Genomic DNA, 17,500 nt, shown 5'->3' on the forward strand with positions numbered 1-17,500 from the left:
AGAAATAAGTCACGATCGAGCTTTGCTGCCTGCAGTCTCTCTGTGACTTTGTAAACAAACAATCTGCATGCGGCCTGGATGGATGCGACGTTCTGATTGGTTAAAAACACAGCTTTATATATATATATATACTAATATATATATATATATATATATATATATTAGTTTTTTTTCCTGAATATGAACACTTTTGGAAATGTAAAGTTTGTGCCACACAATGACAATTTGCATTTTAATGGCTGGACTGTTTCCTTGCGCTGCATGTGATGACTCTGCGTCTGCATTGTGGATGCATAGATATATTAATTGCTCTTTTGTTTCATTCATGAATGTAATCTGCTAATGGACACCGCTGTACCAGTTAAAACAAAACGGCTACGGTATGTCTTTGACTACATTGTACCGGCAGAAGACAACCTCATACGGCCCATGTGACCTTTGAGTCAAAGAAATAAGTCAATGTGTGAATGTGAACGTAGTTACTGTAGGCTACTTTGACTTTGTATAGCAGTGCTCAGATGTACACGTAAACACACACACACCGCACGCACGCACACATGCACACACAAACACGCACGCGCCCACACAATGCTGCGCATTGACTTCCCTTCATGGCGTGGTGTCCTCTCCTCTCTCTCTCACGTATAGTTTAAGGTGCAATTTGTGAAAGTTTTGAGTTCACAGCTTTCCAGCGAGAGAGGATCGGGGCGTCATTAATCACAGCGAATCCTCAATTAATCAAAGGCGGCGAGTCCTAGTCCAGCGACCCTGCCATCCAAAGCCCAACCCGGGTGTCAATACTGGCCTCAGGGAAGCAGCCAGCCAGAACCCCTCGCAGCGATCCCAGTCAATAGGGAAGCCTGAGGATCAAGCTGTCCTCCCACGCTACATCTTAATCCATTTTGGGCGGGAACCCCTTTTGGTGTTTAAAACATTATGTTATAATTTAGCTAATGAAAAATACCACCGAGTGGCGCGCTACGAGCTTGTAGGTCTACTATTTTTGAAAAATCGTTAAAATGTGCCTAAATCTTTGAATTGGAACTACATATTTTCAGATCCAAATTACATATCATTTTGAGAACCACTGATATGGAAACATGAGGTTTTTCAGGAAAGAAAATGCATTTTAAAAAGATTTTTAAATTTCGACGTCAGGCCTAAATGGGTTAAGGTACGCTCACTGTCACCATCCACAGGAGAATAGAGGAGCTCAGTGATAATCAGTGGTGGACACTAACGAGGTCTGTTTACGTATACTGTGCTTATAGGCCGTTACTGTACATTTTCACTACTTTACTTGAGTATTCGCACTTCATATTTTTTGGATACTGATGTTTATTAGTTATTATGAATTAACCACTTACTACCTTATTTCAAATGTTGTGAAAATCACTGATCTACACGCTCACAGCACGTTTCGATGCGACACGTTATGTGAGCTTGTACCGTAGATCGGCAATTTTCATTATTGATATTTTCAGAATTTTTAAACGGCAATGCATTGGCATTCAAAATAATATTTAAGTAGGCCTACAAATTTCGTCAGAGCCATGCACTTTTTTACTTCTAGTTGAGTAATATTTGACCTGGAGTACTGGGGCTGAGTACTTTGTCCATAATCATAGTCCATAATGTTCATATTCAGATGAAGTTTGTTTGAGGAATGTCCGCACACGACTAAATAAACTATATTAACCACTTAAACCCCATGCTGGGCAAGACCAAGCCTCGGAAACCCAGATGTTTTTATTTCCAGGGAGGAAAAAACTGTCTGGGGCCGAGTCCACTTCAATTTGGCATACAGTAGCGCAAACGTCGCTCACTCTCTGCTGATTTGTGATCATCTGCACCTTTGTTAAATGGAAGCACACACAAACACACTCCTCTCTCTCTCTGTCGCTTTAATGAATTAGTCTTATGTCCAGCAGCTGTGCCTATAGTTTCTCCCGGCGGATCCTGCTGGGAGCTGCCTATGCCATAAAAAGCATAGGTGAGTTCCAGTCCAGGCAAGACCTAGCCGGCTGAGTGATTTAACGGAGGTAGCACGATTTTGGTGGAATTACCGCCCAAGGAAATGACATTGACGCTTTACAAAATGCCCGACGGATGTTCCGCCCGAAACTTCCGGCAGTCTACTTTAACCCTAGAGATATTCTTTATACTTGGCCTCGTACCTTTTTCCCACTCTACACACCAAATCTTGTGATGCGTTGCAAGCTTGTAGATCAGCTCTTTTCAAAGAATGTTCGCCCATGTTCGCCCGAATGCATCATAGGGACACTGTAGCTCATATGGTTAAGAGAAAAACAACAAAAACAAAGTTATCTCTAATCTCTTTTTGAAAAAAATTATATACATGCAACTTTAAATTGTAAGTTTGTTTGATTAGACATGCAATACTGTGTATGAGCCAATACAAACTGAACATGTAAGAAAAGGCAATCTGTCAGAAGCTTTGACATGCTGTACTTGTTCAGGAGATCTAAAGGCTCCTGAGTCCTTGCCAAGGTTGGCAGCACCCTTCATATTGTTATTTCAAGGCTCGTACTGAACTCCAGACAGATGGTTGTAACAAACAAACTACAAGAAAAGAGGCCATTTAATCGCAAATCTTTGCACTTTCTGGTTTTCCGGCTAATGGATTTGAGGTTGATGTTTACAAGATGTTTGGTGTGATGCAGCACTGGTAATTATGGAACATGTCTTTGAGCTTGATGATGAAACCCAAGTATAATCTGTACTTTTAATTTGAAACACTACAAAAACATACAATACATATACATATATTTGAACATATCAATTCAAAGAGTAACAGATTGTTATTTGGGAGACAATGCCTTTCCTGAACTGGCCTCTGTTAATGGGAGAACTACATTTTTTTTTTACACTTCAAACAACCGCCTTTGCATGTCTTTTAAGTCAGTTTATCAGAGAAAAAAAAGTTTGTTTACCCAAGCCCAATTGTATAAATAAAATACACAAGCGGTGCAGAATAACTAGCCAGGCACATCTCTTGGGAGCCTCTGCATTTCATCTAAAGAAATTAAAAATAATCATCTATTTATGAAACAAAGAAAACAATGTTTCTGCTCTCTGGGTTTGTTCTGCAATTCTCTGTATTGTAGGAAAAGTCAAGGAATCAATTATCTCTTTCACTCTCTCCCTCAGATTAGTGGAATGAAGTGTAAGTCAGTCATTTATTTGATATCCAGACATAATTTGATCTCTGTAGACTTGGAGTATAGGCTGCTGATGAGAATGGCTCCTTTTAGCTCTGAACATCAAGGCGCTCTTTAAAGCCCGGCTCCATCAAGACCTCATTAATATCTGCCTTCATTTAGGAGCCGATTGGTGACCATGACCGCGTGACGACTAACCTTGTTAGGGACTTGAGCGTTTGATTTAAGGCTAGCCTTGGCGAGTCTTAATTTAATGGCCTCGGGTTGTTTCTGTTGAATTAGGGAGGTTGGCAAAATGTAACTCATTACCTGCTCAGTTTTTCAGCGGCATTCTGGAATATAATGCAGATCCGTCACAGTCTCTTTTGGACTGTTCTTCAATAGATAGCTTAGATCACTGTTTCCCAAACATCACGCTTTTATGGGTCGTGAGAATATCCTGTGTTTCTTTTCTTTTGTTTTCAAATTATTATTTTGTATTTTTAAATTATTTAGTTTTTGTTTAATGAAAACAAAACAATTCTTTTTCAAAAGGGTATAGTTTTAATGACTGTCACAGCTTAAGCTAAAGTATGAATAATCTTTTTTTTGTAGGGTCTTGGGGAGACTGCACGTTTCTCTTGCGACTCTCGAGCTGAACATCCAAATACTAAATTCTAAACATTTCTAAAATATTCATCACAAATCCAAAATGTCTGTTTTTGTATTTTTCATAGTAGCTACATGTTTTTGGCATATGTACCAGAGATGATTGTTAGTGGTTCTGTAATTATGTCCAACTGCAATCTGTCAGAAAGCCTGTGTTTGGTTCGTAGTTATAGAACTATGTTATATCATTGCACTCCAGTATCTCTCTCTCTCTCCCCCCCCCTCCCTCAGTCCTCAGGTGATATATATGGCCATTGACACCATTAGACAAAGATATTATTAGCGGATTAGGCTGAACGGCAGAGCGGGGATAGGGGACGGCGACCGGGGCCATGTTTCTAAAGATGCCGGGCCAGTGTTGGAATAACCCACAGGGCACCCCTAACCGCCGCCCCAATTACAGCTGCCTCGCACTCCACACGGTGAGCAGGTCGTAGAGGAGGGGGAATACATATTCCCACATTATCTCTGGCTGCATGGTGGAAGAGAGCAGTGCATGGGGGAGCAGAGCCCACAGGGGAGGCAGGTGCCCCCCATTGGCCCTCTATCTCTGTGACTGTGAGGCTTGGAGTGAGTGAGAGAGAGAGAGAGAGAGAGAGAGAGAGAGAGAGAGGAAGGGGGAGGGACTGTATACTGTAGGTTGGTGATGACAAACTAGACTGGACCAGGTGTACGAAGAACATGGCTACTGTAGCGCCATGTCTAGCCACCCTAAGTGAGTCATTCGAGGCACACACTGGGAATGGGCATAGTGAGGCTGTAGTCTTGCGTAGCCAGACAACTATTCCACAATAGAGTCTGGAACCAGCACTGTGGCAATAATGGCACCAGACATGTTTGCACTATGTTCCATAACTCTGCACTTTATTGCATATTGTTGTATTTGTGTTGTTCGTATTTATTTGTTATATATGAGAAAAAGGAATAAGGAATACACACGCAAATGTCAAAACAAATTCCTATGGTATGTGTTTTACACAATGTCAAATAAAGGAATCGGAATCGGAATCTGACCACACTTTCAAACATAGAAGATGGCACCTGTTCTGGCACCATTTCTGAAAAAATATTTTAAAATGTCTTTACTTTTTCCCCATTTCTGCTAAGCAGCAAGCTATAATATACTTAGATGATTTTGATTTATATTAGGATAAATTTGTGCTACTTGTAAAGATAAAACGCAACGAGGCTTCACATCCGTTCTATCACATGCTCATGATCAGAGCTTCCGTTCTCCAGACTGTATGACAGAAGCATTTGAAAATTGCAGAAGGAAACAGTTAGGCCATGCACGATTGCACGTGAGACTAGCGAGGCTGCAAATGGACCTGGTAATCTCTCTCTCTCTCTCTCTCTCTCTCTCTCTCTCTCTCTCTCTCTCTCTCTCTCTAAATTAAAAATAAATAGGTTGATGGTGCTCAATATTTGACTTTTTAGTAGAGCAATGCAAATTGAGGATGCACTGCCGTCATTCTCTATTTAATATAAATTTTGGCCACTCAATTATAATGTTTTTTGTATGTTCTCAAAGGCCATGCGTTTAGTGTTTTTAAGAGATTGGCTAAAATATGTTGTAAAAATGACTGTAGACACTTCTTTTCATCATTATGTAGAAGATCCTCCATAGACTGTAGCATAGACTCTAGCCTACTGTAAATTCTTGAAAGATCATGAAGGTATCATTAATGAATGCTAATATGCATAAACACATGATCATACTGTATGACTTAAAGGACAACTTTAGTTTTTTCAACCAAGGTTCATGTTTTAGGTTGTTATTAGAGAAAGTAAAAGGTGAGTGTTACATTGTTTTCATTTGCTGCTTGCAGTGTTTTTAGCTATTTCTGACAGAGTGGGGGGGGGAGCATCCGAACAAGTAGCTAAATAATAAATATGTATTTAATTTTACTTTATTTTGGGGCGATTTCTTGTGTCGTAGGCTGTCAGTTTGTCACCTCCTAAAATAACATATTTTGTGGCCAGATGTTATTTCCTGGGGTCTAGTAGGACTATAGTAAATAATAAAAGAAATCACTGTGAAATTTTGTGCAAAAAATATATATTTAGCCACTTGTTTGAATTCCCTGCCCCCTGTAAAATAATGCTAAAATCATTAAAAAGAAAGAAAGCAGCAAAGGAAAATAATAATAATAAAGGTAATAATAATAAAGGTAATAATAATAATAACACTCACCTTTTACTTTCTCTAATAACAACCTAAAACATGAACCTTGTTTAAAAGAACCAAAGTTGTCCTTTAAACAATTTTTGCTTGTTGTTAATAATGCTAATCTCCATAATATCCTTTGATATCCTTTGATTATTCTTTGAAGGCTTTTTTTTTTGCTTTGATCAAGGCAATATTTTCCAATGTTGCAAGAGAACATTTCACTGTGTGTGTGTGTGTGTGTGTGTGTGTGTGTGTGTGTGTGTGTGTGTGTGTGTGTGTGTGTGTGTGTGTGTGTGTGTGTGTGTGTGTGTGCGCGTGTGCGCGTGCGCACACTTTTGTATACATGTACACATACTGTACATATCAGGAGATACAGTATGGTTGCATTTCTTGGACATTTTGAGATGCAATTGGTAGGCCTAATAACAACAGACTATCTCTCTCTCTCTCTCTCTCTCTCTCTCTCTCTCTCTCTTCTTTCCTCTTTGTTTTGCTTTTATCCCTTTAGTCCTGAAGGGGCCTAATGAGCGTGTGCGCTCTGCTTCTCTCTCTCTCTCTCTCTCTCTCTCTCTCTCTCTCTCTCTCTCTCTCTCCCTGCCCTTAAATCAGTAATTGGTTTCAGTGCCGAGACTGTCAGGAAATTAACACATCACACGGTGACAGCTGTTCAGTTTTTTCACCGGCATATTTGTCATGTGAATGGCCGCTGATTTGCCAGGGAGCATTACAAATGAGTGGTGGCTAATCAAGAGGCCATTTTCAGGGCAGAGGATTGCCTTCCCCTCTCTCTCCTCTCTCTCTTCCTAGAACAAGTATAATGAACTAAAGTCTGGCGTGTGGTTTTTGTGTGTGTGTGTGTGTGTGTGTGTGTGTGTGTGTGTGTGTGTGTGTGTGTGTGTGTGTGTGTGTGTGTGTGTGTGTGTGTGTGTGTGTGTGTGTGTGTGTGTGTGTGTGTGTGTGTGTGTGTGTGTGTGTGTGTGTGTGTGTGTGTGCGTGTGCGTGCGCGTGTGCATGCCTTTGTGTGTAGCCTATGTGTTTCCCAGGCGTGCATAATGCATACGTGTATGCATGCATGCATACACGTACAGTATGCGTGAGTGTTGATTGTTGACAAGCACACGGCTTAGACATACAGGTTACTATCACATATTTTGTGCACAAATAACAGTTGACATTAATAATTCTACAAAGAAACATTTGTATGCAAATGTAGCTTCATCCAGAGGTAGATAATTACAGGCGGAGGCAGATTCCGTGGCTTGATTAACTACCATGCACTGTGGTAGCAGGTCCGTTGTAAACGTTGCTTTTAAACAGTTAAACCCCTGCGAACATCCTATTCTTAGTCAAAAGTTACAACTGTACTTGCATCACATTTTTTCCCGTCTACACAAAATGTCTATAGCCGATCTACAAGCTCACATTGAGCTTTGTAGACGGCTATTTTGGTGAAATGTTCCCCCCAGAATATGCATGCTGGTGTTCAAGTGGTGAAACCTTAATTGTCCTAACATACAACTCTGTAAGTATGACTGTACTGAGTGGCTCAGAAGATGGCTGAAATCGTATACTTTTCTTTTACTGTAATATATGCTTATGCATTTGTTAATTCCAATTTCCATCTCATTCATCCTCAGAGCCTTCCTCTCGACAGGGGAGCCTGTTATTGATCGGTTTATGTGCGTGAATGCTTGATCAGTGAAGCCACTGATAAGGCGGCCGTTGCATCACCCCGATAGCATCGGTGAAAAGCCATAAGTTCACATCAAGGTCACGCCCATCGCTCCCTCTGAAAGGTGACTTTGGTTTCTCGGGTGTCCACCACCGTTCTGTAATTAGTCATCAGAGTGTGAGCCCAGATTACTGGATTGAGGACATCAAATCAATTTAAGGGATAGTTATTTTTTATAGTTCTCTGTGTGTGTGTGTGTGTGTGTGTGTGTGTGTGTGTGTGTGTGTGTGTGTGTGTGTGTGTGTGTGTGTGTGTGTGTGTGTGTGTGTGTGTGTGTGTGTGTGTGTGTGTGTGTGTGTGTGTGTGTGTGTGTGTGTGTGTGTGTGTGTGTGGAGAGAATGGTGTGCATGACAGCATGGATGTGTGAATGTATTCCTCAAAGGCATTGAGACGGAGGGAGAGATAGTCTGGGACATCTTATAAATCCCTCAAAAAGTACAGCAAGATAATAGTCCAATTAACCTTTTCATTCCTCTCTGCTCGTCAGCGAAATCCTCCCCCTCAATTATTCCCTCCCCTCCCCTCCCCTCCCCCCCTTCATAAAATGAACTTCACTTCCTCTTCGCTCAAGCTCTTTCCACCTGCCGGTGAGATCAGAGAGGGAGATACACAGACAAAGAGAGAGAGATAGGGCCTTGACCCTCGCTCAGCAATGATTCCCACAAACGTACAAAATAACAGTGTTTTATTCCACTGATGTGATTTCCTCCTCGCTTTGTCTGCGGCCACATGGTGACCTTATATTTATAATGGCGTCTTAGTGAAGGACTCGTGCCTGCATTAGAGAGTATATGTAGGATACATGAAGCACAAGGCCGGAGGGGTCAGGGAGAAAGGTCCACGCTGGTGGGGGGGGGGGGGGGGGGTGTTTGGGGTGGGGGGGTGGGGTGGCATGTGGGAAGAGGATGCTGAAGGTTATGGGTGGAAAACAGGGAACATGCAGCACCTTGCTGCTGCCTCATTTAACTTTTGTTTTAGTTTTGTTCAAGCGAACTCTATTGTGCGTGGGCGTGGGCGTGAGTTCTCAAGAGAGAGAAAGAGAGCACAGGGGCATGCACGGAAGGCTAAAGCAGTGGTTTTGGAACTTCACCACTGCACCTCTGTGTTGTATGTACTGTACATGTAATCGTCACGATTTTAGAAATCTTTTGAAAAAGAGTGGCGGATTGCAGGTTGAATTTGGCACAAAACATTTCGTGAGGTCTATCCTTGCGGAGTTGTAATCTGCATTTATCCAATGCCTTTATCGATATACAATTTTCAGTACTTTTACTTACACTTCCGCTACATCTCAGAGGCAAATATTGTACTTTTACTCCACTACAATTACTTGAAAACTTTGTAGGTTCAGTACTCCATTTTCGTCACCGCCGTTACCTGCGATGCGGCCTACAAGTCAGAAAATTACGAGTATAGGAGCTTGCTCTGTCCCTTAATGGTATTTTGGTCCAGCGTCACCCGCTATCTATTATGCCGACACCGGTATTTGCGCCTAGAGGTGTGGTCATGGGCGTGTTGGCACGCTTTCCCTTAAATTGTTATTTTGGTCACACACATTTGGGAAGGCGCCTAGTGGAGTTTAAAAGCACCCGTAATAATGCCAACTTAGTTTGGTATAGCACTGCGCGCCTGCAATGAGATGTCCGCGGAGTCAGGCTGCGTCCTCTTTCCTTATTCTCCTACGCATCTTTCTAATTTTCCTATAATCAGCAGAAATGAGTACCTGCCACTTCCTTGTGTCCGTTGTGTTTATATAATTGTATAGTCAACGAAGTTATTTGGCTTGTGCCAGGCATTGTGTGGTGTGCACGATTCCATTTGCTCGTTCAGTTTCATCACCCCATAGTGCAGCAAATCCGTTTTTTAATCCCATTTACCGAACTTTCCTTTTCACTTTTCGCCTACACGCACAATCTATATACCAAATGAAAGCCCATAGTTTTTTTCGTAGAATTTCGTAGAATTCTGAAGACACTATTTGGGGATTTAGCATTGGGGAAGGGGCGTTCCTGCACTAAAATGGCTATTTTGGTCACCTGTCTAAATCCCTAAAACACCTCCTCTACCCGTTACATTATGCATATAGGTGTGGTTTGGGTGTTACAATAATGAAACCAATCACCCTGCCACATGCCATTGCCTTTAAGAGATCCCTTACCCGTTGCCCTGTTATGCCCAGTGCTATATTGCTTCATATAGCCGCCCATGGAAGAGTGCGTTGCTGCCTTGAAGTCTCACTTGTGCTGCTAAGAGTATTTCTGCACTGCAGAAGGCCCATTGATACTTTTAGTCAAATTAGACATGTACTTTCCACCACACATTCCAATTCCCAGACAACTACTCCGGACAAATCTGGAGCTTCTACACATGCGCGCCCCTGGCACCTGCATGACACGTCTCTCTATTCTCTCATCATGTACAGTATCTCTCTATACTCTTCTCGTGTCCTTCAATGCTATCTCAACGCCGAGGCGTGAACCAAAATAAATGCCTCATTAGTCTACTTCCACACCAGAGAATATCCCGGCTTTAATTAAAAACTTTCCTCGCTATAGTTCCTCTAAATGTAGTTTTGGTTGTTTTGATGTTTGCAGTTCACACCTCTTCTGTGCAATTGAAACAAGTGGGGAAGATTTAAATGCCCCTGCCACCCCTCGCCTATACTTTTCAAAAGGACTTTCCCCCTTTTTCATGCAATTTGTTTTAATACGCAGGTCTTCACAAGAGCATCCATTTGTTCCGTTGCCTCTCGTTGCGGACATTGCAGATATAAATAAGCAGGTCAGTTGAATTGTAAGAATTTGAGAGGTTTGGTGCCGGTAATACATCATATATACTGTAGACGCAACAACAGACGTTTGACCAGGTAACCACATGTCAACTTATATTACTCAAGTGCTTGAGTGTTTGAATGCTGCCTGGACGCAAGGACAGACAGTAAAGAAAGAGACTGCTGTTATTGGAAGAATATATCAGTTTTTGTGTTTGTCCACCCATTCCCCCAGGTGTGCGTGCATGCGTGTGTGTGTGCGTGCTTGCGTGCGTGCGTGCATGCGTGTGTTTGTGTGTCTATATGTCTTTGGCAATTTTCAAATGGAGTGGACATGCAAGTGAGAGCAAAAATGTCTATTTTGATTTCCTTTGTGCTTTTGTTTGGTCATGACATGTGTGGAAAGTGTGTGAGCTGCACTGTACGCGTGCATGTGCAAGTGAGTGAATGCATGTTGCATGAATGACACCCCAAGGGTACTCACAATCCCGTTCTAACAAAGACACAGAAGAAGACTCGGAGAGAAATATATGGAAGCTGAAGAAACAAAGTGTGATATTTCTTGATTTTGACAAGTGCCCTGCCAAGGTGAAATTGTGTCTGATGTGCGTCTTCGTTGCGGCTCTCCCTCTCCTCTACACCCCCCCCCCTCCCCCCTTCCCCCCCTCCCCTCCCCTCCCATACATGAAGTAAGTGTTGTTTTCAACCTCATCTCTTTTCAAATGTGGAGCAGGGGCTGCAGAGAGGGTGGCTGCCGCGCCTGGCGTGTTGGGCGAAATTGGACTGCCTCTCCCCATTATCTTAAACATCATCCCGGCAGACAGGCACGCGGGAACGCGGGGACGCAGGACAACGACACACGACGGGGCCCCCTTCTTTTTTCCCCCCGTGGAGAGATCCTGCTAAAACACATCCATTAAGGCCCAAAGTATTTTTGATTTACATGTTCAGACTTTTTAAAACTGTCACATCCACTGCATGCGCTGCCGTTCCCCTCGCGTGACAGCCTCTCTCGCCCGTGTGTCACGGTGAGAGAGCAACAGAGGAGAATGGAGAGAGAGAGAGAGAGAGAGACAGTAGAGTTGTGTTTCTTTGCTCTCCTTGTTCTACCACGAAGGGGGGAAATTCCACTCTCCTCAGCATCTAGGGCAAAATAGCACCAGCCAACCTTTGTAGCCTGGTAAACAATAGGCGACCAATCGTGTGTGTGTGTGTGTGTGTGTGTGTGTGTGTGTGTGTGTGTGTGTGTGTGTGTGTGTGTGTGTGTGTGTGTGTGTGTGTGTGTGTGTGCACGTGTGTGCACGTGTGTGTGTGCGTGTGTGGTGCCTTACCTCATTATGGTGTATGCAGAACTTAATGACCTTAACGTCACTACTGGCTGCAATCATCTGTCACGACTGCAGTTAATTTCATACAGACACCCACAATGGTGGCATTAGAGCATTTAAAGTTTTTTTTTTCTCACTGTAATTTATATATGTGTGTGTGTGTGTGTGTGTGTGTGTGTGTGTGTGTGGAGGTGGGGGAGCATATGCCGAGCGGAGGGAAAAAGAGACGGTTTAATGCTAAATAGACAACAATAACATTCATTATGAGAGTGAAAGGAACAAAGAAATAGGGAGGGCGAGGGAGAGAGAGAGAGAGGGGAAGATGGAGTGAGAGCGAGAGAAGTCAAGGTTGAATTTGTCTTTTAATTGGTGAAGATGGTGCGACTTGAAAGCAAGGAAAATAATAACTTCAGCCGTAGATATATAAATATATATATAGGCCAATAAAGACGGTTTATGTATTGACAGTATATACGAAACATCGTTATGCACAGTGCAGGGTCTTTTATTGCAGAGGCGGTATAATCAGAATACATGTATGACCATACAAGTGAATAAAAAGACAATGCAGCCATCAATCGGTATCATTACTATTAAAAAACTATCCGCTACTTAATATAATATTGCTTCATTTAGTTTTTAGATATCATAATAGAGGCTTACTGTAGATAATAACGCATGTATGAATGTTATTAACCTCAGCCCACTGTCTAGTCCAACCAGGGTTCGATTTAACATAATATTTTATAATACAACAGTTTAGCAATCTAATAAAACAGCATTGTTAACCACATCAACTGCGATATCAAATTTGTATTTATTTGTTGACACAAATAAATAGCAGATCTATACAATGTCACGTTGCGATGCGTAGAATAGGACATATGTTGACCATTAGCATTAGCCCATACTGTCCGGCATAATGTATCCTGCAGCACAACAGTGCAGCCATCTCTTATATGAAAATGGTCTCTATTACCCAGCCTGTGCCTCTCCCTGTGCCTGTGGGACCGCTGCTAGCACCCACTACATCTTCACTTCCACATAGATTTTATGAATCGCTGCAATTTCATAAAAGTCCCATTATATGTGAATTTACTGATGTTATGGCTTCTCCTACAAATATCTCCACTAGGTGCGACTGTCGCCAGTGGCTAGACTCATAAAGAACACAGCACTAATATGGATTTTGTATGGGCAGCGTGCACTGTAAGTTATGTGCGATCTGAATGGTAATGCCGTACCGTTGCTTTTTACAGTATACCCGATTCTCGCCGGACGCAAGGTGTTACAAGGACCATTTTTATATACTCTGTGTTTAATTTGTGAGCCTTTTGCCATTTCAGTTTGGGTAGATTCATGTATTCATCCATATATGTCCACTTTTTCATAATCCTTTGAAGTTAACAATGATGTTTGGTAAAAAAATACATATACTGTAGCCTATACTTACTTACAACCTGACACATTAAAGGTGTTACAGTTAATAATAAAAAACTAAATCAAAATAGTGAACCACCTAACATGTGAAATGTTATCCATTCTGCAGTTCGCAACAAAAAAAGAAAGAAAAAAAAGTTAATAGATATTCTGCAATAAAAAAAGGGAAATAGATCCTGTAAGTGCTCTTTAAGTACATATAATGTGGAATATTACCGCATTCCAAAGATCTATGATTAGGTTCTTTTTTTCTTTTTCTTTTTTTGTTAAATAAGAGTATATTACACCATTTATCACGCTGAGAGGAGATGGTGACGTATCTCTGCGTGTTCCATTCATCATGATTACACTGGCATCAGTCCTGCTTTGTGTGTCTAAGGTCACAAGGGGCTGTGTGTGTGTGTGTGTGTGTGTGTGTGTGTGTGTGTGTGTGTGTGTGTGTGTCACACCACTGGATCCTCTGTGTGACATGTGTGACTGGCGTCCTAGAGGTGCCGGTCCAGGATCGCTGCAGTGTGCTCATTATGAGTAATAAGATGATCCAAATATAGTAAATGAAGGGCCCTCAGGGATCTGCTCTCTCTCTCTCTCTCTCTCTCTCTCTCTCTCTCTCTCTCTCTCTCTGTATGAATGTATGTATGGGCATGCGTTATTATACAACCGCATGTGTGCCTGTGTGTACCTATAAAAATATATATATGACAACCCTGTTCAGTTTTTACAAAGACAATCTTTTTTTTTAGTTTTGATTGTTTTCTAATTAGTTTTTCTTAAATTGTATTGATTTGATTAGTCTAATTGTAGTATTTTGTATTAAATGTATTATGTTAATTGACAAGTAGGAATGATCCCAATATCAAAAACTTGATGGATAGCCTTTAGTCTAATGCATTCAGTAAATTAGTACAATATATGCTACTGAGTTTGAAACATCCACACTGATGTGGAATGGGTTTGAATCATTTCTTTGAGAAGTTATGCAAATAAATGTAATGTCACAATATTGGCAAATATATATACCACTTGTGCTCGTGGTTAAGCTGCAGAAAAGACAATTAGACACAATTCGACCCCCACAGACTAAATTAAACGTATTAAACATATACAGTATAGAACAACAACCTGTCAGCATTGACACATATTTGGAAACCAAAGACTTAAAGGAAAACAAATGATTTGTTAAATATGAATAATAAAATATTATTTTTTTATTTTGTTAGTGAAGAAAATGTTTTGTCATTTACTTTCATCAATGCATTTTGCCACTAAATGATATATGAAGAATATTTCTACAATGGTTGTTTCAAGTCAGGGGCGTTTCTCGGCTGTGGTTCAGGAGGTAGAGCAGGTCGTCCAATGACCCCTGGGTCGGCGGTTCGAATCCAGGCCCCTCATGTACCCAAGTGTCCTTGGGCAAGACACTGAACCCCACATTGCCTCCAATGAGTTGGTCGGTGTAAGCCATTGGGTGTGGGAAGTGAGGACGCTGGCGTCGACTGTTCGCCGCTTCACCTCCCAATGAATGAATGAATGAACCATTGTAAAGCACTTTGAGCACTTGGAAAAGCACTATAAAAAGTTTAGTTGTCTGAAGATACATTCTACCAGACTTACTTCAAGCTGGGTTTGAAATAAGCCCCGGCCATTTCATTTGTGCGGCCAAGTAGGCTACAGCATGTTAATTCTGGTAAGATACTTGGGAAGACATTTTTATATGCATATCCATCTGTACCACTAAACAATATTTGTTTTTAAATAGAAAACTATTTGTTAATGCTATTGCTATTATTAGTAGCCTCCTGTAAATGTCATATAGGGTATGTGGAAGCCACAGGATTGAGTGAACTGAGAGAGTCATCATGAGCCAGGCTTTAAACAGAGTCCGAGTTAAGGGCTTCATGTTCTTTTGTTGTGTGTGGCGTCGCATACCAGAAATAGACGATCTACAAGCTCACAACATGTCGTGCTGCGACGCGTGGTGAGCTTGTAGATCGGCTATTTTCGGTGCGCGCAACAGGCTTTCGGCATCAGACACCCTGTGGAGTCCCGGGTATTTAGTATGACATTATCTTCACACGCTGGAACGTGTATAGGCTGGAGATGATGCCCCCTAGGTGCAGTGAACTGCATAGAGAGAGAGAGAGAGAGAGAGAGAGAGAGAATCAGTTGGGTCTAGGGTCATGCATGCATTATTATATATATATCATTATATTATGCACGCACGCACACACACAGCTTTCTCTGTGCAGTGTAATTTTGTGCAGTGTTAACTGCACAAATCAATGATTTTGATCTTGTCATCCACTGGCACACGCACACGCACACAGGTCTGTTGATAGTTAGAGTTGTATGCAGCATAGAGTTTGGTGTTATTGGGACCAGTCTCTATCCGTCACTGCCTGCCAACCTTTCAACTATACACAACCTCATTTCTTAACAAAGACCTGAATCTACCCCCCCTCACTCTCTCTCTCTCTCTCTCTCTCTCTCTTGCTCTATCTCTCCTTCTCTCGTAGATTGTTGTGCAATGACCGATTCAAAACGTCAAATGCATGGAATCGGAGTCTTTGAATTCCTCCAAATGGGAAGTGCCAGTATCAATCAATTTGTGCGGTGCCTGGCCCCCGACGGACTACGACAAAAACATCTATCTCATCGTAGCTGCCTGCACTGATGCGCTTCTAGCATCTTCAATCTGCAATGCAAAATTAACCTCGCTTTAATACAGCGCCAGAGAGGCAGAGAGAAGGGGGGGGTGTACTCGATGAAACATGTGTGACAATAGCAGAGTTCAAATCCTGTGTGTCGTTCAATTATATTTCCTTGTTCCTGCCGTCCTTGAAGGCAAGCCCTCTTCTTCTTAAACCTGCCCTCAACACATTATCCCGTTCAGTTATGAATGACAGTGCCAGAGTCACACAGCACAAAGACACGGCTGCAATGCGCACACATTTGTGTGTATTTGTTTGTTTGTGTGTGTCGTTGCGTGCGTCTGCGTGTGTACACGTCCCCGCATGCGCGTCGTCTGAGAGGGGAAAATAAAAAAAAAAAAAGGGAGAGAGGGATGTTTTGCCGCCGTCCCATGCAAAAATGACTTCCCTTCTTGATGAAAAGGGCTGCCTCGGGTTTGCCGTTGTGTGGAGAAGGAGGATTTGAAATTGTCTCCTCAGTGATTGTGATTGCCAAACGCAGGGCCGGGCCATTATATCACTGAATCTTTGTTAAGCAGCCCCTGAGAGCGGCTGACAGCATAATTAATCTTACCATATGAACAAAGGGACCCACTCAATAGTACTGAGAACGCTTATTAAAAAAATACTAAACACCCCCCACCGCCTCCTCCCTCCTCATCCTCTCTCTCTCTCTCTCTCTCTCTCTCCCCTCCCTTGCTTGTAAAAAAAGAAGGAAAAAAACAACCCAGTGAAATAGTGGTATCGTTGTAGAAGAGGTGGCGCCATTATCTTTGTGTTTGGCTCTCACATTCCGAGGTGAAACGATATGAGCTGGGCTGGCTGGGTGGGTGGGGGTGACGGGACGGGGAGGGGGCAGCCTGCATGTGGCAGAATGATGGATCATTCCATGCGACAGTGAACGATATTAAACAATAATAGTGTTTAGGTGATACCGCCAAGCAAATAGTTTTAATTAGAAATTTTAGATTAGCGCAATCTTCCCCCTCACGTGAATATTCAGTGGCAATTGGATGCAGCGATAGCAAAAGCTCTCAACCCCCCCCCACCACCCCGTACACACACACACACACACACACACACACACACACAGACAGACAGACAGACAGACAGACAGACAGACACACACACAGTGGCTCAGGGATAGAGTGGCTGGATGGTAACCGTAAGGTTGCCAGTTCGAACCCGGGCTCCCCCAGAGTTAGTGTCAAAGTGTCCTTGAGCAAGATTCTGATCCCTTAATTGCTCCTGATGTGCTGGTTGGTGCCTTGCATGGTTTCCGCTGCCATCGGTGTATGAATGTGTTGTGAATGGGTGAATATAATGCACAATCTCTGTAAAGCGCCTTGGATAAAGGATAAATGCACCACACACACACACACACACACACACACACACACACACACACACACACACAGTCACACACACATTTGGAAAAAAATGTTTTGTTTGTTGAGGATATTTTATGTTTCTCATTTCTTGATGCACCATGCAAAGTGAGCCATTGCCACAAATACATACCTACTGAGGTATGACCAAT

Source organism: Protomyctophum bolini (genome assembly GCF_963924005.1).
Source record: "Protomyctophum bolini genome assembly, chromosome: 1".
NCBI classification, from domain to species: domain Eukaryota; kingdom Metazoa; phylum Chordata; class Actinopteri; order Myctophiformes; family Myctophidae; genus Protomyctophum; species Protomyctophum bolini.